The 24,911-nt window shown below is 30.9% G+C and overlaps 1 long non-coding RNA gene across 1 annotated transcript; it reads right to left on the bottom strand.

Moving 5' to 3' along the window:
- Positions 1-16,638: 16,638 nt before the first annotated feature.
- LOC105322508 (uncharacterized) lies at positions 16,639-18,816 on the bottom strand. The gene is made up of 3 exons (XR_010712386.1): positions 18,700-18,816; positions 17,499-17,612; positions 16,639-16,785 (listed from the first exon to the last, which is right to left on the bottom strand). It is a non-coding gene; the product is annotated as an uncharacterized lncRNA (long non-coding RNA).
- Between the last annotated feature and the right edge of the window lie 6,095 nt (positions 18,817-24,911).

Raw genomic sequence — 24,911 nt, 5'->3', positions numbered from 1 at the left:
GCATAAATATAGGTGAAGGTCATGAAAATGAATAATAAGTAAAACATTTTTTTACGTGTATATGTTTTACATATGTTGTTTGAAACGGACATGTATTGAACATATATTGTTTTTTATATGTGTTAAACATATGTAAAAAGCATATGTTATACACGTGTATAATATATGTGTTCAACATATAAATTTTGAAACAGGTGTTGTACACATGCATTGTATGTGCAAAACATGTGTAAAATAATAAACATATTTTACACATGTGGACATTTTTCCGGTGTAGGTAATTTTAATGTAGTTGAATGTTTTTGTAACCATAACAATTGGACATTACTTTATTATCAGTTTAAACGACATTTTGTTTTGTATGATGTCATAATTAACATTCCCCGTACTTTCTGGTCGGCGCAACCACAAAGTAAACCTTAACAGTGCTGCGTAAAAGGTTAGGTATTTTCTGTCAATTCACAATCATTTTGCATATAGGATAGAAATGATGAAATTGTATTATTATTACTTTAATTAAATATAATATGGCTTGTTTTTCAAATTTAAGAAACTTAGTTTACCTGTTATTTGTTTTCTTTTATCTAATATCTTTCATAACGTCGAATAAGGCAGCAATGAACTTAATGTAAAAAAAAACTAAGTATGCTACTTGTAAACTGTTCTTACCTTAAGCAAGGGCTTCAATAGAAAGCACATTCCCCTGTTTACACAGCTTATATATTTTTACCGTATTGCAATTACTTGCACATGGCAACCCATTTTATGTATTGCACATACATTGATCTAAGCGCATTGCGTTTTAAACATGCCACAGTGAAACAATGAATATACTTCGGTCTAAGTTCGATCAATATCTTCAGAACAAAAACTGTAGCCATGTTTTTGTTATGCGGTAGGTATTTAAATATATTAACCATTATCATGTTTTAAATGATATCTTAAAATACATACACAAGGCATTTGAATGAAAATAACTGCTTCGTTTGTGACCAAGATTTGTTGATGGGGGTAGTTAAATAACAGATATAGTCACACTGCATATATTACATTACATATACCGATAAAAACAGATTTATTATTATCAAAATATTAAAAAAAAGATATTCCATACGGTGGGTGGTAATAAAATACATGCTTATATATTTATAAAGTATTTAACAATATGTTCGAGAGTTGATAAGAATTGTATTCTTAACAGTCAGATCTTGATAAAAGAGTGAATTGTAGTGACTATTTTAAACAATATCAATGGCTTGAATTAAGATATTGGACAAAAATCGAGATTAAAATCTTACGATACGAAACACTATGTAAATTTATATGAGAAAGACAATTTAAATTTAATGAAACATCTTTCTGGATTGGAAAGTCTGTATGGGACGCTTCGTGATTCACAAAAAACGCTTGAAATGTTTTTGTACGGAAGTCACTCATTTTTTCTAATGTAGCAGTATGTTTCAAAGTCTGTTCTGCATACATCAATACAAACCCGCACAGGGCGAACAACAATCCTTAAGCAAGTCCTTAAAGGTGGCATAAAGGTGGCTTAAAGGATATACAATCTTTAAGCCACCTTTAAGTCACCTTTAAGCTGAGCTTATAGGTCCTTAATGTCCAAACTTCTTTAAGTCCCCTTTAAGCCAAGTTTGATCAAACTGAACAATAAAAACATATATTAAATGCAAAAGCTCTTTTATAGGGATGGGAGGGGGTGATCCGAGTGATGATATAATTTCCAAGGAAGGAGGGGGGGGGGTGTTCCAGGCGGTTTTAATTGTCGCTCCATTAAACACAGATTGCAATCATCAACAACGCTCCGATGGACACAGATTGCCGTTATAAAATTCTTTGTAGGGATGAGCGCAGTCTCTGTATCTAAATTTGTGCATGAAATAATATTAAAGTATGTTTGTTTCCTATTATGAATTAATCGGTGAAATCTCTCTCTCTCTCTCTCTCTCTCTCTCTCTCTCTCTCTCTCTCTCTCTCTCTCTCTCTCTCTCTCTCTCTTAGTACATCCGTTTATTAAAAAAAATAAAAATAATGAACCAAAAATGCATGATTTAATTTTAAAATCGGTTTAAGGTATGTATTTTTTTCGATTTTAATTATTTCTAGGTCTAATTCTAGATCTGCTAGATACCTGTTAAAGATGAAAAGACTATCAACTGCCTTTGTTATATCGGGCAGGATATTACTTCTTTGTTTGTCTAGTTTTGTTCGTTTGTGTATATCTAATTAGAGTCTATTGTTTGTCCAACTTAAGAAAACCCCTGGAACTAACACAGAATATACAAGATGTACAAAACAGTTGTGTCGTGTGCCCAGATGCACGTTTGTGTATATCTAATTAGAGTCTATTGTTTGTCCAACTTAAGAAAACCCCTGGAACTAACACAGAATATACAAGACATACACAACAGGTTTGTCGTGTGCCCAGGTGCAAGTCAGGGTTTCAAAAGGCGTTGAAATCTTAGTATGTACGTGTATACGATAAGTCCAGTGAATAAAGGTTTATTTACATTTATAATTCATTTTCAAAGCATGATTTCCTAACTCTGGGTTTTAAAAATGTTACGTCTGCAAATTAAAGATACATGTATGTAAGAGAAAAATCTAGAGGCTAATTAATTACTGTACCGGTGATCATAAATAGGGGTTAATTGTTTAATTATATGTATAAGAGTAAATATGTCACACACCCAGCCTGGTACATCATACAATTGTTTGTACAAGTATATTTATACATCATTTGCAATTGCCAAATGCAGTAAATACGTCACCCGTAATTGGTAATATTGTTTGTTATAGAATTGATAGTCTAAAAATCATGTATACAATTAAATATTTAAACATACTGGAACGGCGCCGTGATCATGAAAACCGGGAAAATTGCGTAGAACAAATACCCTTATAGATTCAATGCATTTATTAAAAGAAATGATTTCATCTTCTTCCTTTCATTTCATTTTGCTATGAATCTACTCGGTTTAAATTTATTTAGTAATTTAGGTATAACATATTTTTTTTTTCACTGAAGACCAAGTTCTGTATTTCATTCTAAATAAATGCATGCATGTAATTCATAAATTAGATATAATTGATTGTTACAATTTGAATGGAAGTCAAGATCTTTTCAAGTAAAAAATACACATTGAATACATTGATTCAATATCCACTGATATATAGGATATAAAAACCACATAAGAATTGTAAGGTGCCGCAGAGGAAGTGAGGTGATGCTCGTAACGAAGGGTCCCGGATTCAATTTTCGTCTTGGGCTTTTTAATTATTTTTTTTCATTTTATTTTCTAGAACAAAAACCGTTTTTAATACCTTTTCTATCATTATCATATAGTTAATATAATTTGTTGGTAAATTAAGCACAATATTGAATTAAAAGAGTTTTTAATGGCTTAAAGGTGGCTTAAAGGTAGCTTAAAGGTGGCTTACAGAAGTTTGGACATTAAGGACCTATAAGTTGTCCTTAATGGTGGCTTAAAGGTGGCTTAGAGATAGTCTTTAAGCTGCTTTAAAGCTATCTTTACGTATTCTTTAAGCCTTCTTTAAGCAACACATATAGCTTAAAGGTGGCTTAAAGATCGTCTTTAAGCTACCTTTAAGCATCTTTAAGCTATCTTTATTGAGAACTTAAAGATGGTCATTCATCGTGTGCCGATTTAGATTTTTAACTTTCCATCGTCAAAACATAACATAAGTTTGCTGAACGTACACAACCAAAGGTAAATACTTAAAGATCCATTATCATTGTTGCATTGGTAAAACTTATTGGAGTCCAGCAAAAGGAATCATGTAGTGGACACCATTAGTTGAAAAAACAAGGGTTCAAAATAAGGATATGTTGTTCTCTCTTGTCTGATAAATATTGATCATCTATTTCGATTGTTCATTGATTATGAGCAACAGTATTGAAGTTTAATTTCATTCATTGAATTATAAAATCTTGGTTATGGTGAAATTATCCCTAAAAAATACAATTTTTAGATGTTTCAGGCTAGTTCAAATTAATGCTTTGATTTCAGGTTTCTTTTTATTTGCTTGTTGGTTTTGCAGTGTAAACGTACAAATATTTAAGCTTGGTTATTAAGTTATTATAATAAATATTTCTGCTGTGAATTTCAGACTTTTCCGTGTATTTTTAAAAGGTATGAAATCTAAAGAAGATCCTATAACAACAAAGAGGTTTATCAATTACACCAAGAAGAACGGTTATGACGCGCAACCAATTCAACTTGTTTTTGGATCTTTTGACTCAAATGGTGTCATTATTTTTTATTTCAGTTAACATAACCATTATTTAGAAAAAATATTAATGTGAATTTTAGATTATTTTTTAAACTATATCTTGTAATAGAGATTTCCTTTCATTAAAAATGGTGCTTTACGAAGTTTGCAAATGTAGTTATTAAAAAGAATCTCTTGAATTATCAATTACATTGAAATGAAAAAAAAAATACAATGTACTATTAGATGCGATAAAAGAATGTTCAAATTATTGTGCACATGAACTGTTGTTTTACACATTATTGGATTCAAATAAAAAAAATTTTTCAACCTTAACTATGTCAGTTCATATGTCATTTACACAATTAAATCAATTGAGTTTTTTTATTCTCCAAGAATATATAAATGTTCAAATTTAGATCAAATTATAGTTATGTGACAGTTTCCTAGAGTTATGTAAGTAAATTTCGAAAGAACAATTATAATTATGACATCTGCAGTTACTGATGTGATAGATGTATACTATGAAACATTTATACACACGCTTATGGTACGCTTTTAAATAAGCCAAGTTTTTATGTGCCTCAAATAATGACCTTAACGGCACTGAGTGTTGTTATTAATAGCACATTGTTATTGTTAGGCAAACATATTGACCTAGGTCGTCTACCGAATACACCTTAGAAGAGATACATGTATGTAGTAGCTATGACCTTGAACTTTGCATATGTCTACAATGCCAGAATAATATAATGCAAATAGATTTATTTGTGTGTAGGTCAAAGACTTCTTATTGATAGAAAATTTCATAACATCACTGCACCTGATATAGAGAAACCGGTATACCATGCATAGGTTATTACAATATAAATTTACATCTATCGAGTATGATTCCCACTATTTCTTACGGACATTTATAGTTATTGCATAGCTCTATAGAAACAGCCAGACTGAAATTTACATGCCCCGTTTAACGATTGGTCGAAATCTACATCAGCTAAAACTTACAGGAAACTAACATGACTGAAATCTACACGCCCTTTTTTTCGGATTGAGGACGCCTACAGCGACGTAAGAAAAATCACGGACTGCACGAAATAATCATGAAGATGTCAAACTCAAAGTCTCACAGGAAACGGTTTGGCTGTTTCTTTTAGCTAACGTACTTATGTACATTAACAACAATTTAGTGAATTTTAAATTTCTTTATACTTTTTTTTATAATTTATTTATCAATTAGTTAAAAGAGAGATGTAAATATAAACAATAACACGCTCTCTTTGATGATTCTTGCGGGATATGATGGTAGCAACTATTGCAGAAAAAAAAGATAACCCGATTTAGCGGGTTATTTATTTTTTCTGCAATGTCGCCACCTTTATACACCCAATGAGTTACCAAACATTTATTTTAATAGCCGTAGTTGAAAATATTGAAAGATGAAATCCCATTGTAAATTTCAAGTCACATTTAGAGACTTTATTTGACGATTTATTTTCTTCCTCCAGGGAGAACGTTGTCGAATGGACAGTGACAATGCCCGTCCACACAGTGCTGGTTCCCGAACAGGGCACAGTGCTCGGTACAGTCAGAGGCGGTCGTGCAAGCTGAAACATGTAATGTTCAGGGGTTTGTTATGACCATCAAATAAGGGTTTAACTTTGCAAAAGAAAATACACAGGCACTGATTTTATTTAGCGGTTTATCATAACTGTTGTGTAATAAGATTACAGTTAAATGTTACATATTATAAATTATTATACTTTCATGTTAAATACTGAAATCTGATTGGTTTAGACGCAGTTATTATCCGTTCTATTACCCTCAGCGTTAGCATCACACTTGGCAACCGGTAACATAACGAATCGTTACATGCGCGTAAATCATGCACGTACGGTTAGCCGTAGAAATCACTTCCTTTCTATATAAAAGCAGTAAAATTTTCTTTAAATATCAAATGTCAATTCTAACAGTTATCCTCCCAAACAGGCACTATTTATATAATGTAGCTTACTTTTGTTCGATATATGCATTATCGTCAAGACAATCGCTTGCTTGCTTTTATTCAGCAGACAAATAAATGCATGTAAATCTAAAAAACCTTCGGTTTTTTATTACTTGGTTTCTGTTTCATTGGCTTTTGTTTTGTATGAAGCAAATGCAACATTTTTTTTAAACATGAAATTTGTAATTTTTCGTATTTTCAAATAAGGCCAATTATAAACCCAATGCCATTTATAAGCTTTATTTGCCTTTTGAAAAATGTTAATCTAATCTAGAAAGGTTATTTATAATCGTTTTAGGTATAATATATTAAATTAAAATTAAAAATTCAACATTTGCACAAAAATCTAGTTTATTGGCAGTTGCTTTTGTTTTATAGTAATAATACCTTTCCCGGTGTTCGTTGTACAAGTACAGGTACCAAGCACGCAGTGTGGGGCGCCTTCAGAGCACGAAGTGGATGAACACTCGTGGTGAAAGAAGGTACACCGCTCAGCGGCGACTAAAATAAGTTTAAAGACAGTTCTTGCATTCTTCACTCTTTGATTTTATTCTCTATCTTTTTCTTTTTACAGAAATTAATTTAAAATTATTTCAAATTTGTGTTTTATTTCGGGTACACAAGACATAAACAATACTTAAGGAAAACCCCTCTAAACCATGCACATAAAACACCAACAAAAACCAAAAAAAAACAACCGATATTTACATCAACCTAGAGATTGATCGTACAAGAGTGGATCCAAAAGTAATGTTACACTGTGAACTGCCAATGAAATGGTGTATACTTACCCGCAGCTACAAAAAGAACAATACACAATACTGTAGCTTTCATTGTTAAAATTGCCAAGATAAGAATTAGGGTGACTGATCTAGCGTTATATATACCTGGGCACTTAAAAGGACGCGCATGCGTTTTAAAATCTAGATAAGTTTGTCAAACTCGTATTGAGATTTTTTGTGAATAGAATATCTATTTCATCTAACTATAATACATCATTTCTGAAAGGTGTAATCTATGAACATAAAAAAAAAAAGTCATTTTCAGTTAAAAAAAATTATGAGTCTAGACAACAGTGTTATCTGTATTCTGAAATATTCTAACTATTACAGAAAACTTGTACATGAAATAAATAACCATTCACTATGGCCTTCAACTCAACATTCAGGTATATTGACGAGATATTAACAATTGTTAATTCCACTTACGTCGACTCAATATATCCCAGTGAACTTTAAATACAGATACCTCAGAGTCTTCGTCATCGTTTGTTATATTTGGATATTATACTGGATAGAAACCTTAATGGTAACTTAACAGCAAAACTCGTCGATAAACGTGATGACTTCAATTTTTCTATTGTTAGCTCTCCTTACTTATGTAGCAATATTCCATCATCAACTCCATATGGAGTGTTTGTCTCTCGGTTAAGTCGATACCCAAGAGCATTAAACAGTTTTGTTGAGGCGAGGCAAGCTACTGATGAGCACGTTGATCAAACAGAACTGTTCAAAGTTTCGATTGAAGAAATATTTTTGTAAGTTCTATGGTCAATACAACGACCTTGTCAGCAAATACAGTTTTCCATGGGTCGCATGCTGACTGGCGTTTTTCATACCAATTGTTAAATTGTTAGGCCATAATTAAACACCCAATGTATGTCTATCTTTACGTTTTCCCAACTACGACGAAAAACAAACGGCAGTTGTGACCGGTCAACAGAGGATGCTTACTTCCTAATGACATCTGATCCTACCTCTATATTTTTTTTACAGGTCCGTTCTAATGACATCTGATCCTACCTCTATATTTTTTTTACAGGTCCGTTTTTGCTCTGGCCTTTTTGTCTTTTACGTTTGGGCTTTTGATTTTGAACACTGTGCGTTATTTCGGCCATTCCACCATTTTCGTTGTGCTACAAATCCTGGTTTAAATTTCCCAAAAATATTTTTCAAATTCAACTGCATTACTTTTGACTATTAAAAAAATAAAAGCGACATTCTTGATATTTGAAAATGTTGACGATGCCTCTAAAAATGAGAATGAGTATGCACTCTTGGTACTATTTTGTGAAGAATACAATATGATGTATACAAAATTATCTAATCTGATGATCTTCAATTTTAGAAAATGTGACCTGACTTTCAAGAATTGAGCAAACATACAAATAATGTTATTATTTTTTTTTTATACATGAAACCGTTAATTAAAAACCAACAAATAAGATTAAATAAAAATGTTGGTTTTTTCATGAAAAAGTTTACATCTTTGGTTTTTGTAGATACTACGACGGAAAGATCAATGACTTTATTTCGAAATATGACCCTTATTTGGGTTATCACCAACTAGTAGAGAACGATATTGTTTTATCTTCATTGCTCCGTACAGTATCAAAATTCAAGAAATACATTAGTGCATAAGACCCATTGTGCCTTTTATCGACTTTTCATAACAAGTGTTTCTAAATACGCCATTATCTTCAAAATGTATACTACATGTAAACAAATACTTGTCTTAGAAGATTAACTATATTAAATTAAAAAAAAAAAAAAGCTAATGAATCAGTATATTTGACCGATGTCATTAACTAAAATCATCTGTTTAGCATTGATCTAAAATATGTTTACCTTGATTTAACCTCACCTTTATTATGTGCGCCGCTTGTGACAGTTACTTGTAACACAAGCACCAATGAATACATAAGTGCCGGACATAGATTATATTGTAGTGAATGTTAACATCGGGTTTGGAATTCCATAAATAACAACATAATTATCCATTATAAACAAATTTAAGTTGTTACCTCTACCTTACCCAAGTTGGACATATATTTTATCCGTCATACTTAAGAGGTTTTTAACAACCCATAACTCATATTTGTGAGTATCATTGAAAAATATGTACCGTCACAAAAAATATTATAATATCATTACCATGGTCAAAATAGTTGCTACAACGTAACGCTTTTGATATGGGTTCTCTGAATGTATTACACAGTCAATTCAAGCATATATTTTATAAAATATCCTATACCATAACACAGCGTTGAAATTTCATACAATAGCATGAAATTGGCATGGTAGACCATAGCATACAATATCATATGTAATATTTCAATTCAGTTTTAAATGAGTCTTTTTCAAAATTAATTTTAACACCACAGTTTAGTGGTAAACCATGATTATTAATTATTTAACAACAAAATCTTCGGAACTCTCTAGTATGCAGAGGCAATTTTGTTCTGCAGTATAACAAACAATGCAGCATACCATACAATTAAGTCTTATCTAAATTGTTTATACCAAAACATTCGGCACTCACACCTTAACATCTCATAGCATATCTTTAAAATTGCTGTTTAATAGCAATCCAGGAAAGCGTATAAGATATGCATGAAACGACTGCAGTATGTCCGTATTTTGTATTCAAAATAAACAAATTTTTAGAAGAGGGGCAAAGGTCACTGCCATATTATTGATTGCCCACCATAAGTGTTTTCATATTCTAATGTTGGAGTTTGGTTCACATATTTTCAGCTTCAACAATTAGGGGAAAAAACCTCTAATATAGTTAAATCAAGAAATTAGAATCGATTTAAATTACAATGTAATATGAAATTTCACTATCACAACTAAAGTGACAAATTAACGGAGAGAATCTTTATTTGAAGATTTATTTTCCTCCTGTGAATGGACAGTGACAATGGCCGTCAATACAGTACTGATGACTAAACAGGAGACAGTGATCGGTACAGCTAGCGTCTGTCGTGCAGGCTGAACTGTAGGTATAGTTTTATGAAAAGAACGAGTGCTTAATGGTACAAATAACAAACTGTAGTTGACGTTTGGTCGGTTCCTGTATCATAGCAATGATAATTGTTAATCTATTATATCCAGTGTTTCTCTCACATTGACTTTCGTTTTGTACGAAAACATACAATTATTCCTTTCACCACGAGATATAAAATTATATTTTTCAATAAAGGAAAATGCTTTTTCAGGTTCTTCTAAATTTCATGTACATGTACATTCCAAAATGCATTTGTTTGTCAGACGTACAGGTTACCAACATCGTTTTCTACGATTTTGCCTACTTTACTGATTTTTCTACATACAATGTTTAACAGTAAAATGACACATAAATAGATATTTTTACAATCATATACTTTAGATTTATAAAAGAAGCTACCCATGTTACAGAGAAGTTTTGTTTTCTTGGCATTTGTTAAGAATTTAGGTACCTTGTCCGGTGTTCATTGTGCAAGTACAGGTACCAAGGTCACAGTGCGGGGCGCCATCTGTACACGTGGTGCCGGAACACTCGTGGTGGAAGAAAGTGCAGCGCTCAGCGGCGACTGGAGGAAAGATTTGGATCATTTATTAAACTAATGTATTAATGTATAATAAAATAAAAACAAGAATGAATACAATTCTCGAATTGTATACATTACAATACATTTTGTAATAGATAAATAAAAAGAATTGTGTAACAATGCAAATAAATGCCTTATACCACTTGATATTATTAATATTACCATCAAGCTTTAGAGAATACATCTTTCTACAAACGCTGAGTCAGTATTTTCAACAGTAAATAACTGTAAGTTATCCATTGAATAAAAGTACTATTGAATTAAGTAAAATGGGGGGGGGGGGTGCAATTATCGTGAAATGCTTAAATTTTACCCACGAATTTTTAAAAAACTGAGCCAACACGAACTTTAACGATTGCACAGAAATATTTTTTTACAATGAAAATCGTTTTCTGTCACATACAAAATGTCAACCTTGAATAGTTACAAGCCTATATGCATGTCAAAGCAAATAAACAGCACAATAATTGACCCTCATCCCCAAATTTTAGATGCACCTTACCTCAAGACCATGAGAGTAAATATCAATAAGCGTTCCTTACTTTCATTGAATAAAGCAGCCAAAACATGTAAACATCTTTAAAAACTTTATGAATTTAAAACCCCGCTTCGATTTGTTTTCGATAGTAATACGTTCCTAAATATGCATGTGCAACACAAAACACAAAACAATTGTATCTTTTACATTCAAATCATGAGATAATTCAAATGATGTAATGTGAAAGTTGTAAAATTATTAAAGTTTTTTAAAGTAATTTTTTTTTCTGATAGACCTATATTCCCTGCACATATGTTGTATAAAATGGATTCAACAAGAAACAGCTAATACAAGCAAACCCTAGGAAAACGTCACAAACAAAAAGGTGATTGTTTGTAGTTTTAATAAGGTTTCTTTTTTTTTCTTTTATCAAAATAACTTCTGTATCAAACTACAAAACGTTGAATATTCATAGTTCAAAGATTACTTAAGCCATCTTGCCAGAAAATTCAAATATGAAATAAATGATCAAATTCATCTGTACATTCTTCAAAAACAATATTGAAGCATGAAGAATCTGTATGCATTGTACTGTTTCATGCTATTAAAACTACGTTTTTATATATACATGTAGCTTTATAAATTCTACAAAGGGAACTTCTCAAATTTATTACCATTTAAATCGCATGCATAAGACAAACAAAAAAACAAGTGACAATGCAAATGTTTTCTTTGTCTTTTCAATAAAAATTTAGTTTCCTGATCTTGTTCACCTTTATAAGGACCGAATTTATTGACTTTGATATAAGAAATAAGCAGGAATTCTGATCCTGTCAATGTACACACACTTTCAATATGCTTTAATAAGTTTGATGTTTTCTTTCTAAACTTATTAAAAACATTGTAACACAATTTTATTAGAAACACACCGCATGGAACTTAGCACGGTGCGCAGCTACAGTCTACAATAGTTCCAAAATTGTATAGATATATTAAATAGCGATATTGAAATAAAATGATATTTCAAATTAAAGTATTATCAATTTTAAAAATTATGTCACTTAACTTGTCGTCAGAGAGTCTTTTAAAGGAACAACGTGGTCATGTGAGAATATTTTTTTCCCTCTATTCCTATAACCAATATTTTAAGTATAATCCAAAGTTTTATCTTGAATGCATTTGAAAACACATTGATCACACTACGCAAAATTACTCAGTTATCTTTTTTTTAAATTGAATATACTAAACTATGTTCATTGGGTAAAAATAGGTGCTAAATTGTTTTAAAATGGTTTTAGAAACTATATTTTGGGCTTTTAAGCCATTTTTACGTTTGACTTGTACCCTTTAAAACCTTAAAACATTTCGCTTCCAGAGCGGTGAGTACATGTACATGTATAACGTGATACAGTCACCTGCAGATACAAGAATAGCTACACACAAGATTATGACCCTCATTGTACAGGACTTGTCATGATAAGAAATAAGCTTTTAAGGTGACAGATCTTACATTATATAGTGTACAAAATACCGTACATAAGCGCATGCGTTTAAGAAATATTTTGTCGATCTAGTACACGTACTGTTCTGTTCTGATTATAACAACGGTTGTAAATGCAAAATCGTTAAACGTTTAAAGTAATCCAGGGCGATTCTGTATTGTGATGTAGTTCTTATCAAAATAAACATCGTAATCAAGTATATCTAGAATTATTTTTTAATGAAATCTCCATAAAAATGTAAAATACTGTTTCCACTAAGATGTCAGAAAACTACGGGTTTTCTTTTAAAATGCGAAAACAAAAATTCAAACTATTTAAAACCGTTTTGATCAAAAACATTTTAAAGAAAATGAAATAATAAATATAACAAATTCATTAAAACTGTCAAACTATAACCAAATTATTGAGAGTAACGACGATACTTGATTTTAATTCCACAAAAAATATTTCTGGTTTTAAGAAAGGGAATATAACTACTATATATGATTCTGAGCCATGGATAAGGATAACCTGCATTCAAACTAATATGGAGCAGCTTCCATTAAAAAAAAAATTTACAAGAAAAAAGTTCGATTCACCTTAGCTTGAAACAATGTGATTTCTCATAAGACAGTTATTACATGTATGTCCAAGATCTTTAAAACGAAAAACTGAAAGTTCAATGTAACTAATTGTATTAGTTTACATTTTACAGCGGCGTTGTAATACACAGTGTAAAACAGACAAATCTTACAATGCTGCATCACACTGGACAACTGAATTTACATCAGTTGTATGGGAGAACTCATTTTCTGTTTCAATGATTCTCTTAACGTGTGTTGTTAATTTATGTTTAGGAGATTGCATGAAAAGTTTCCTTTATGAAAAGTATAGATTATCTTACATTTATAAGCTGTAATATATTCCAGTGATTTTGGAATAGGAGATGCCAGAGATATTTGTTTTCTGTTTGGATATTTTACTATATAAAGACGTTAGTGGTAAACTAACGAAAAAATTATATGATAAAGTGGAAATTTTAATTTTTCAAAGTCAAATTCACTTACTTATCTAAAAAAAAAAACATCGTCACCTGCTAATAGTGTTTTGTCTCACAGCTTATTTGTTATGCAAAGCATATAACATTACAACAATTCCTTAAACATGGCAAGCTACCCACAAATACGTTGTTAAAACAAATTATCTAGAACCTCGATTAAAATTATCTATAGGCAAGTCAATACATTTATGACCTTGTCAGCAAATATAAAGACACACGATGATGTTTTTTTCATACTTGTTTTGCCATTGGTTAAACACCCAACCAACAACGGTCTCTTCCGTTGGTCATGATCTTCAACAATGGACCGGCGCGACCGGTCTGCAGGGGATCCTTACTCTTTTTAGGCACCTGACCCCACCTTTATTCTTCTAAAGGTCCATCTTGTTTTGCTCTGAATTTGTATTTGGCTACACAAAGTATGGATTTTTTAAAAATGGTTGACAGTCTGTTATTGTATATATAGGTAATCAGATGTGCATACGTGTAAATTAAGAGAGGAGGGGGTAATATTTTGTAACTATTTTGAGCCCCAATTTGAAAGAAAACATATTAGTGGGGATATCCAGATATGCACACAGAACAGACATTCAACTAACCTTAAAAGACTTTAATCTATATTTATACCAACATGTACATATTATAAACTTCAGACATTTAATAAACGTAGTCCCCGAAAGCTTACACGCTTTCAGTGCATTCCTGTTCTTTCATATTTTTTTCTGATTGCGACAAAGATCACACGGTAGGTGTGCTCGCTCAATGCTGACCCTTTATGCATATTAAAGATTAATTACATTTAGTATGTTGCGTGACACACAACGACTTATGCCTTTATGTCATAGTTCGTGTCAGAAAAGCCCAACAATACTTAGAAAAAGAAATATATGTCCTTGCGAATTTAACCTTAATCTAAGTAGAACTTTGCGAATAAAAATTTAAAGGATTGATAATGCACTAAATTTTGTAATCGTAATTAAAATATTTCCCGATAATGAATGTTCAAAATAAATTTCTAATAATCATCTAGACATGTTTCAAACACATAGCACTACCGTTGTCTACGCCGCTTTTGGCTCTAACATTAGATTGGTTCGCAGAGGCTCCTGCTGCAGACTGGCCATACCGTTAATAATGACAGCAAACCAGCATTTATCCTAATTATTCTATAAACAGTATTTTGGAACCTGCTTATTTCACGCTGTTTAAGGAATTTACACGATTACAAAAGCTATCTGAACTGGTCGTACCATTTAACACTCGATCTTTTGAATGTTTATGAATATGAATCTTTTGATTGATTGATGAAATTTGTTTTATTGAGACACATTTTGTGTAAACTATTATTTAATTTATTTCCTTGAGTTGTATTTTGCCATCAGCGATAAATTATTACTACCTGTATCATTTCTGGTAAGCCAAAACAACGATTTGTTTTCATTTTGCAAGAGTAACTGCATAAGAAAGTTGATTCAAATAAACTCTCAAAAAAACTTGAATAAATATTCTATTTTTTTTCTATCATGACTCTAACAGTATACAATGTACTTATTTACTTTAAACTTATGATGTTAAATATTAGTGATATTTATTTCGATTTGAAAAGGTAATTAAATTAAATGAAACGAATTAAATGTCAGATTAGTTCTGAAACTCAGTTTGATATTTCTTTTACTTCCTACATGTAAATATAAGAAGAAAAAAAACCATGCATGAAAAATGTAAACAGCAGAAACATGCATCCGAGTTAAAAGATTTCTGCGGTATATAATGCCATGGGTGCATTGAAATTGTTGTATCGAACGAAATTTACAAAATGCTTGGCAAAAACTTCATAAAATCAATTTGTTAAAATTAACATAAAACTGATTATTAAATTTAAAGTGAGAGCAACATCCTAGACACAACTCAAAGATTCCATAAAACCAGGATTTAAAATTGCAAACGTTATTTATGAATATGCATTACTTAAAGATTCATGAATACAATTATTCTGTGATAAGAGAAAATGAGAGAAACTAAATGGACTATAAAATGCGCAAATTTTAGCACTTAAGCCTCTCGACGCCATTCTGAAGAGTATGAATCCTATCTTTTAAGGCAAGTTAAACTTAATTATTGGTCAAAGTTTAAAGTACGTCAGATTAGTAGATGACATGTGTGTTCATGTATAACTCCGGTGAATTGAGTTCTTAATCGAATTCCAGTCGAAGTCGCCCATTGATACCTCTTGTAGAAAGGAAAGAAAAAAAAAAACAGCCCCCCCCCCCAAAAAAAAAACCCACCCCTCACAAGCAAACAGAAATTCAATTGAAAACTTATGTATGATTCAAAAATGTGTCATTATCCAACGGTTTATGACACCGTTGTTATATTGGCTGCTTTGTATACATGCATAAAACCTATTCCAACTTTTATCAATTGTTCATTCCGAGAGTTTTTAAATTAAAGAAAAAAAATAATAATAATTCTACTTCCTGTCCTCAATATGGGCATAACATGTAATCAGCCATTGTCTTAACAATATGAATTAAACTACATCAAAACAAATGATCCAAGTGATTTTCCTCTTTTAAAGCTTTATCATTTAAAGAAAAATACGTCTTAAGCTAGTTTCTGAAACCAACAGATTACTTTGATTATACTTTACTATCAAAGAGACATGTCTTCATAATGCAACAGTCCCATGATAAAATGGAGTATATGTAGCTGATAGTTGAATCTGGCAAATAAGTTTTCTTACGGCTTAAGAAGACATATTAATTTTGACCATATTTAGAACATATTTTAGAACCGTGTTTCAAAAATGATTTTTTAATAGATATAAAAAAGAAATTTACACTTTACACTTGAAGATTATTTTTTTTCCATCAAACAATAGTTTGTAGCATAACAAATAGTGAATGAAAAATTAAGGTAGATTTCATGACTTTTGACCTCCGAGCCACCTTAACCTGCCACAGTTTTTACAGTGACACAGAAGTAAAGTATTGATTCAATAAATTTGTTTCATTTATTAGAATATCTATTTTCCTACTCCGGGGAGAACATTGTCGAATGGGCAATGGCAGAAACCGTCCACACAATGTTGATCTCCGAACAAAGCGCAGTGGTCCGTGCAGTCAGAGGCGGCTGTGCAGGCTGAAATATTTTATTAAAGGTCATATGAAACGATTTTCAACACTATGATTTTCTTTCATATAATACAACGTTGGTATAAATGAATGTTAAAATACATGTAGTAGGGTTTTTCCGCCCCTGCATTACTGATAAATAACCGTAAAATTTCAGCTACCGTAAAAATTGTTCCCCGATTATCGTCCCTGATTTTGTGCATTTATGAAATATGTAATAAATGGTTCATTCTATCGGACAATATGTATGTTTCACAGGATGAAGCTCAGCAATTCGATGAACAGAATGCTGATTGAAAGGCCTTGAAATGTGACCGAGTGGCATAGCTCTGTCATTCAATTATCCGTCAGTTATCTTTCAGTTAACATTCAGTTGGCTGAATGGCACGGTTTCATCTTGTGTTTTATCTAAAATCTATGAATTTTTAAGGTGTAATCTTTGCAATATTTCCCATTGTCAAAACAATTAATGTATTGTTAAAGATACAGTTACATGCATCAAGAAAAGTTGCTATTTAGCTTGGATGTCTAAAAATATTGTTTAAATATTAAGAAATGTTGTACATTTGAGTAGGTGAAATTGATCAGCAAAAATAGTCACGTATTTGACGAGTAACCGATAGTAAGGAAAAAAATGTTTATATGAATACAAGTACCTCGGCAGAGAAGTTGATTTCAACTATGTGTTGTTTTAATTGTTTCTTTTTACAATGTACATACCATGTCCTGTGTTTTGTGTACATCTGCAGGTTCCAAGCACGCAATGTGCGGCACCATCCGTGCATGTGGTGCCGGAACACTCGTGGTGGAAGAAGGTGCAGCGCTCAGCGGCGACTGGAGGAAAGATAAAAAAAACATTTTTTGAGATCATTGGCCTTTTATATATTTAACTATTGAAACTCTTTTCAAAAGCTTTGTAATTCTTTAATTGTTAATTCTTTTCTTACTGCGTATAATATCGCAAGTTTTGTTTGAAATTATCAGATTTCTAACCTGATAACATCTGTATAAAGATAAGACAGTGCACCATTTAGAGATGACTTTAAAGGACGTCAAATGATCAAACGAGGTGTGAGGGTTTTGTATCATTTTATTTATTATTTTGCTTTGCTTTCGGCATTTCAGTATTCATTTTTTAACATAGTATGATCAGTTTTTTACCTACACTGTGATACAAGTTGTCAGAAGAATAATCAATTGAAGATTGACAATAAATAATATGTCCCAAAATGTTCATGTTTTTTACCTAATGAAACGTCTTGATATATAATAATTAACACACTTTTTAATTAGATTCCTGAGCATATAACTACATTATCAAACATGAAATTACAATTATTCAATAAATCCCATTGAAGAGTCGACTTCATACGTATTTTCCCCCACATGTACATCTGCAATAGTCCGTAGAAAACTAGTAGACTTCTAGTCTTATCTACTAGGCAATGTTTGTTCGATGCAGGTTTAATCTAATTATATTTCCAAAATAATCCTTAAACTTCACGTTTGTTATGCAATATACTATATACAAGTACTTATCGTCAACATATGTGTATCATGTTGAAGACATTGTATTACCTGAATTATAGTAAATATACTTTTAATTTTTGTTATTAATACACCTGCCCAATTTATGAAAATGATATACAAATAAGTCCAAAGTTCTAACCTAAATTAGATTCGAAAAGTTCGTAAATTTCTTTATCAAATTCGATCTGTTTTTTTTTAATTAGAGATGACTTCTTATAATCATACATTACCTTTTTTTGATTTTGTTTTTTTTTTTTTAGGTTTTTTTCCGTAAACTGATTTCCTTGTGTTATTTTCTAATTTACAACCCCCTTTGGTTTTTCATTTTTTAATAACGAATTTGTTTAATGTTTTTCGAATATCTCATTTGATTCTGTATAAGGCTACTTACCCGCGGCGATAAGGAGGGCAATGCACAGTACTGTAGCCTTCATTGTTATGATCGTGTTAGATAAGGACCGAGGTGACCGATCCACCTTATATACTATACGATACCGACTAACCACGCCCATTCGTAAACAAATTTTTGCACACCTTTCTAACCTTTACTTGGAGTCAATACAAAAGAAACATATTTAGCTATAACAATAGTACATACGTTTCAGAGATCGTGATATTTCTTCTCCCATTTGGTTGACCTTGTTACCATGATGCAAAAATGGATAGATCAGCAAAGCAAGAGCAGCTAGTATAAAAATGTTCTCTGAACAAATTTATTTGACAATTGGATAGATAATACTTCATTGTTGATATATCAACATCTTTTTGTATGGAAATCACAAACATTTAGAATTTATTGCATATCATATATAGCTATACCTATTCTTTGACACCTTTTAAAATTGAATTAAGTTTAGATATATACATAGTATGAATTTTGAATAATGAATCAGTATGGGTATTATTCACATTACATTAATACATCTTCCTGAATATCATACGGTTTTATGTTTCCACATATGATTAAAAAATAATGAACAAATTACGTGCAAATGATTAGGATGTCAACAAATTAACGATCAGATTTCCATATATTTTTGAATATGATTTGTTTACCTTAAAATCATCATCTAGAAAAGAAAATGACTGTGAATTTTAGCTTTAAAGTTTAAATATTATAAAGTTATACAGGGTTAATAATATGTTTATAAATGTTCAGCAGCATATTGCTCTTTTAAATGTACTTGTATTTGATACATAAAAAGTTTGTTACTATGGTTAAATTGAACGTTTGTTTCCGTCTCCAGCGCATATGTTACTACATGTAAGATGCCCTTTTCTTTAGTAAGGAAAACATTTACAGGTATGCTGATACGAACACTTCTTTCAGTGCAAAAAGTATTCGACTTTTGATTCGATTTATTGACATAATTACGTATTTATCGGCTAAAAAGTTATTCATTAAGTTGTGCAGACATAATCAGTTAACAAAGAATATCTGTGAAAGGATAAGTGAGTATATGTAACGATTTTTTTTTCTACTCTAAAGTTCTAGAATTCACCCCTGAAGATATGTATTGTATATTTATTAGAATCACTATATCAGCGTGTTCAGTGAAGTCTTACAGATAATGTCTCGAGGGTCAGGGTTGAGACAGTTACGGCGTATATCGTGTACACTTGTCATGTATAAATCGCAATTGTTTTCTTAAAAAAACATTTTGTGTGTGTTTTTAAACGAGCTTTTACAACAAACGTAAATGTTTATTACAAGTCAATATTTGCTCATGTATGGACTGTCACGGTTTGCGTCCCTTTGGACAGCAATGCATCTTTTTACGTTTTGTTGTTGTGTAGAAGTTCCCATTGTCGATGATATTTTATTCAATGAGGTAGTATCGTCCACAAAATAATCGAAATAATGAATAGAAAAAAAAACCAAAAAAAATTCTTCAATTGATGATGTACTTAAATGTTAAATTACCTAAATGTCTTATTTTAAGTGTCTTTTTCTGTTGCAGAAATAAAAAATATTACAAAGTGAGCATATTCAGAAAGATAAAACGTCATCTTGACAGCCGTCTTTGTCACTTACAAAGATAATGACAAATCTAGTAAGATTAATCTGTTCTGATCGTTCTTCAAGATCTTGGTGACCCACTTTATTTCACTGATAAACGGCTGTTAATATACGAATCATTACTACAGTTGGTATAGTTCTTGAGTACAATATATTTTGTTATTCTATAACACTAGTATTATTGCATTTTTACACCAACGATTTATTTTTATAAGTAAACTGAGTAAATTTATCTTAATTATTCAAACTCATTCCTTGATAATTAGCATCAATTATTATTTAGTTAAAAACTATTGCTAGTGAGTTTTATAATGAGTACGACATCACTACACTAAAAAAGAAATTTGTGAAAGCAGTTTGCTTCAATATAACTTCTTACGTGTTATTTTCGAGTGATTCTAGGAGAAACAATGCTTGGAATTCTATATCCACGGAGTTTCAAAGGGTAAATATAAGAATATTTCTGACATCGAATCAAGCTTAAACAGACGGAACACATTTACGTATGAAATGTTATTTATATATTTCACAATATTCACTGATTTGTTCAATAAATGCTACATCTTATAGTTTAAAATTCTTGAAGTGACGAATAAAAGATACATATTTACCTACTAGGGTTATTTTAGTAAATCAACATACATTGAAGAATATACCGAATGTTTTCGTAATGTAAGGAGGAACTGCAGGTTATTATCTGTATCAAAGGGTTAAAAATGTATGAAAATAAACATCTTCAAATTCTACAATACCTCATGCATCTACCAATTATCTTTGACTGTAGGTTTATTTTACAGGGTTTTTTATTCCCATCGACCCATATACGCATGGGGTTTACGTTATCTAAACATTAAATACATATCTTGAATCCCTTGCTTCTTTCAAAGGCTGAATAAATCGATGCACACTTATAAGTCAGATCAATGCGATCTAATATACAAGTGCATGCATATGATGATGTTGTACGATGGACACTATAATGAAATTGGATATTTTTTTCATTGAAAGATTTTATTCAAATGTTAGAACCATACAATTCTACAATTTCTTTGTGTTTGTGTAGATAAAATACGAACTTACTTGTTAAATCCTTTAACAAAGGTAACTGTAATTATTTATTTCAAATGTAAGCGAATAAAAAAAATAAAGATTGATATGTTTAAAAAAAAAGTTAAGACATATTTTAAGATAAAAGTTAACATAATATGCTTTTCAAAATAAAAATTGTGAAGCTGTTCATATGTGAATTTGAAATTAAAACACTATGAAATACTCAGGTCACTCGTGGATGCACAAGAAATGGCGCAAACATGAGACAATATATAGCCAACCCTTTTAAATACTCTTATCATTAAATAACAATTATTGCTAATATGGAAATCGATTCTACAACAATAATCTAGTGTATTGCAGTCGGGGGACTTTCACGATACTTCAGAGCTGCGCCATATGCACTATATTCCTAATTCCCACGGGAGATGAACCTTGATTTTGGACTAACCACTCCGGTTTTAACTTTCAATAGCGTGTCCTATTTAAAAAACAAATCGACTTTTCTCATAGTTTATCGGGATATCGTCTGTGTGTCCCGACAGCTTTAGGTTGTATTAAACGGAAGTGAAAAGTAAACTACATCGTGGTTTTGCCAATAGTTCTTAGACTTGGTCGTTTTTTTGTTTTTTTTTTCAATTGGGAGGGGCCTAAAGTGGACAACTTATAGTGTTAAGATAATATTTTTGATTCTCTTGGTACTATTAATCATATTGAGCAACCAATTACTATTGTACTGCATTGCCAAAAAAAAAAAAACACTTCCGAAGGCACCAATTTTACAATTAGTTTGTCCTTAAATCTGTTGATATGATTATTTAAGCAATAAACTATTAATCAGAAATCGGGTACTTTCTATATTACTTTCTATATTTTGATATGCATATCTATAAAAAATTCCAAAACAGTCAGATATCAAACTAAAAAATTTCCCCTAAAACACTTTCAGATTTTTCAAATTTGTACACATAATATTTACATCCACTAAGTATGATTCACTGTGTTCCCTACGGAAACTGATTGCAAGTCATAGCTCTGTAGAAACTGACAGGATTTAATTCTACATGCCCCGATAATCGATTTGGTGGAAACCTAAGAAAAATAATTAAGTTACTAACAATTCAGTTTAGGTTGATTAAACAGCAACTATTATTATTTGTAGAATAAATGATTGAGTGCGAGAGTATTTCAAAGTTATGAATAGAGTCTAAAAGTTGGATAACATATGTAATTAAAGAGTAACAAGATAAAATGTTTTATCGATGTCATAATACAAATATTATATTTTATGATGATCTGTTTTAACAAAACGTTTGTATTTAGGCAAAAACTTGGGTATTTCCTATCATTTTTTTTAAAAGAAAACACCAATCGCATGCTTGCTCAAACACCATTTTTCAATATAGTATGCAAAATGATATAAACAGTTAATATGATTTCAGAACATGATGCACTCTAGACTTTCTACTGTTGAGGATGACCAAAAAAAAACTGATGAACTTTTCATGTTTCGGTAAATGGTAATAATATAACCGTTTACGTGACGTCATAGAGGCACGAGGAACAAGCATTGCTGTAAAAATTCTAAATTTCTGGTTTGCGTTTTACAAAAGAACTTACAACAAAGTAGCAAACCTGTTCAATCTCATATCGGAATGATATTTTTTTTATTAAAAAAAAAACGGAAGCAAATATTGGACTCTATCGAATATGGTCCTTCATTTATTAGCTTTAGTTTAATAGGTTACCATAAAAATCCTTCTCGGTAGATGTAAATATATGTTTATATTTACATCCAACAATTATGATTTTCTTTATTCCTAAAGGAAGTAATTGGTAATAATTTTGTAGAAACTGACTGGACTGAAATCTACACGCACCGTTAATAAGTCGATTTGTCGAAACATGTACCAAAGAAAAAATCACTGCCTTCAAGAAAGAAAATCATGATAATGCCAGACGCAAATGCCCATAGAAGACAATCTGGCTGATTATATTATTTGACATATTAATGAACATTCATTTGATAATATTGTTTAATTATACTAACTTTTTAGAGTCAGTGGATTTATTTGTAAAAAAAAAAAAAGACAATGTAAATATACACATTATTTTTTTTTATAATTCAAGCGGGTTATGGAGATAACGAAATGCAGAAAAAAATACGCGGATAGTGTATTTTTCTGCATTGTCGTCACTTTCATATCCTGCATGAATCACCAAATAAAACACATTATTGTTTAATGAGAAAAGAAAGGGAGGTTGAGCAATTGAATGTGAACGTTTACCGGTATGTGTGACACTAGATTACGATACTTTGGGTGTAAACACCACAAAAAAAAAACCAGCTATGCATTGTGACCTAATTAAAAATATATTTTTATCGTTTTTCACGAACAAGTTTTAGGAGAAAAACATGAAATTTTTTTAATTATGATGTTACAAATTGCACAATATTTTTTGGTTGAACTTAATATCAATCAACTAAAGATAAATCGAAAGATAATGCAGGCATCGTCCGTTTAAAAACTGCATTATCAAACATAAACTTCAGATCGTTGTACAAATTAAAAAAAAAAAATAATACCCTGAGAAAAAGAACTTAAGACACAAAGAATTGATTATATTGTGAAAAGATTGGAGAAAATTGGACACGTACAGTGTCTGTTGTAAGGAAAATTACTCATCGCCTTGACGTCATAATTGAACAAATCAGACGTCATTTGGAACACCCTTTTTATTGTTGTGTTTTTATAAACAATGCCTTATTTCTACAAAAATGTATGAACGTTCTTGAAATTTGCGGATTGAAAATCTACGTTATATAGATTTATAAAAATGCATTTGATTTTTTGTTAAATGAATTAAGTTAATAATAGTTTAAGAGTAAACGGTATTATTCCGGGACACCTTGTGTATGATTTAATAATTTGAATTTAAGATTAAACCTGATGCACAGTTATCCCTATTGTTTGTGTCTATACTTAAAAAAAATGCATGTTATTCATTGAATCTACTGTAGAAGCAGAAATATTCTTTGAGGCTTTAATTTCGTTATTTTCGTTTGAAGTATAAACAACAAAATTAAATCCATGCCAAATATTTAACCAAAGTGCGTGAATTATGGATAGAAAAAGATTGCAATATGACGAAATTAAATTTTATTTGTTTTAGAAACAACGACATTTTGATCGAACGAAAATATGTGCTTCTACAATATGTTTTGATTAAAATAAAAAAAGCATTTTTTTTACATTCTGAGTGAAGTAAGTAATTTTTAGTATTCTAACTTGCTTTATATTCAACATCCTAGTTACAGGGTTGGTGATAATAATAAATTCATTGAAACATTGTAAACATGGAATTAAAGGTAAAATATCAGCTCAAGTCAGGCCTTTTGAAGCTTACATAAACCTTTATGTCATGTTTTCAAATGACTACCGACGAACATATGATTGAGTGGCATAATTACCCTAAGGGTAGAATAGGACATCTGTATATTGTAGCAGGCTTCTTCTCAAAAAGAAAAAAAA

The sequence above is a fragment of the Magallana gigas genome, chromosome 1 (genome assembly GCF_963853765.1).
Source record: "Magallana gigas chromosome 1, xbMagGiga1.1, whole genome shotgun sequence".
Lineage (NCBI taxonomy): Eukaryota > Metazoa > Mollusca > Bivalvia > Ostreida > Ostreidae > Magallana > Magallana gigas.
The sequence above is the reverse complement of the archived record's forward strand: the minus strand, read 5'-3'. Positions and strand labels throughout refer to the sequence as shown.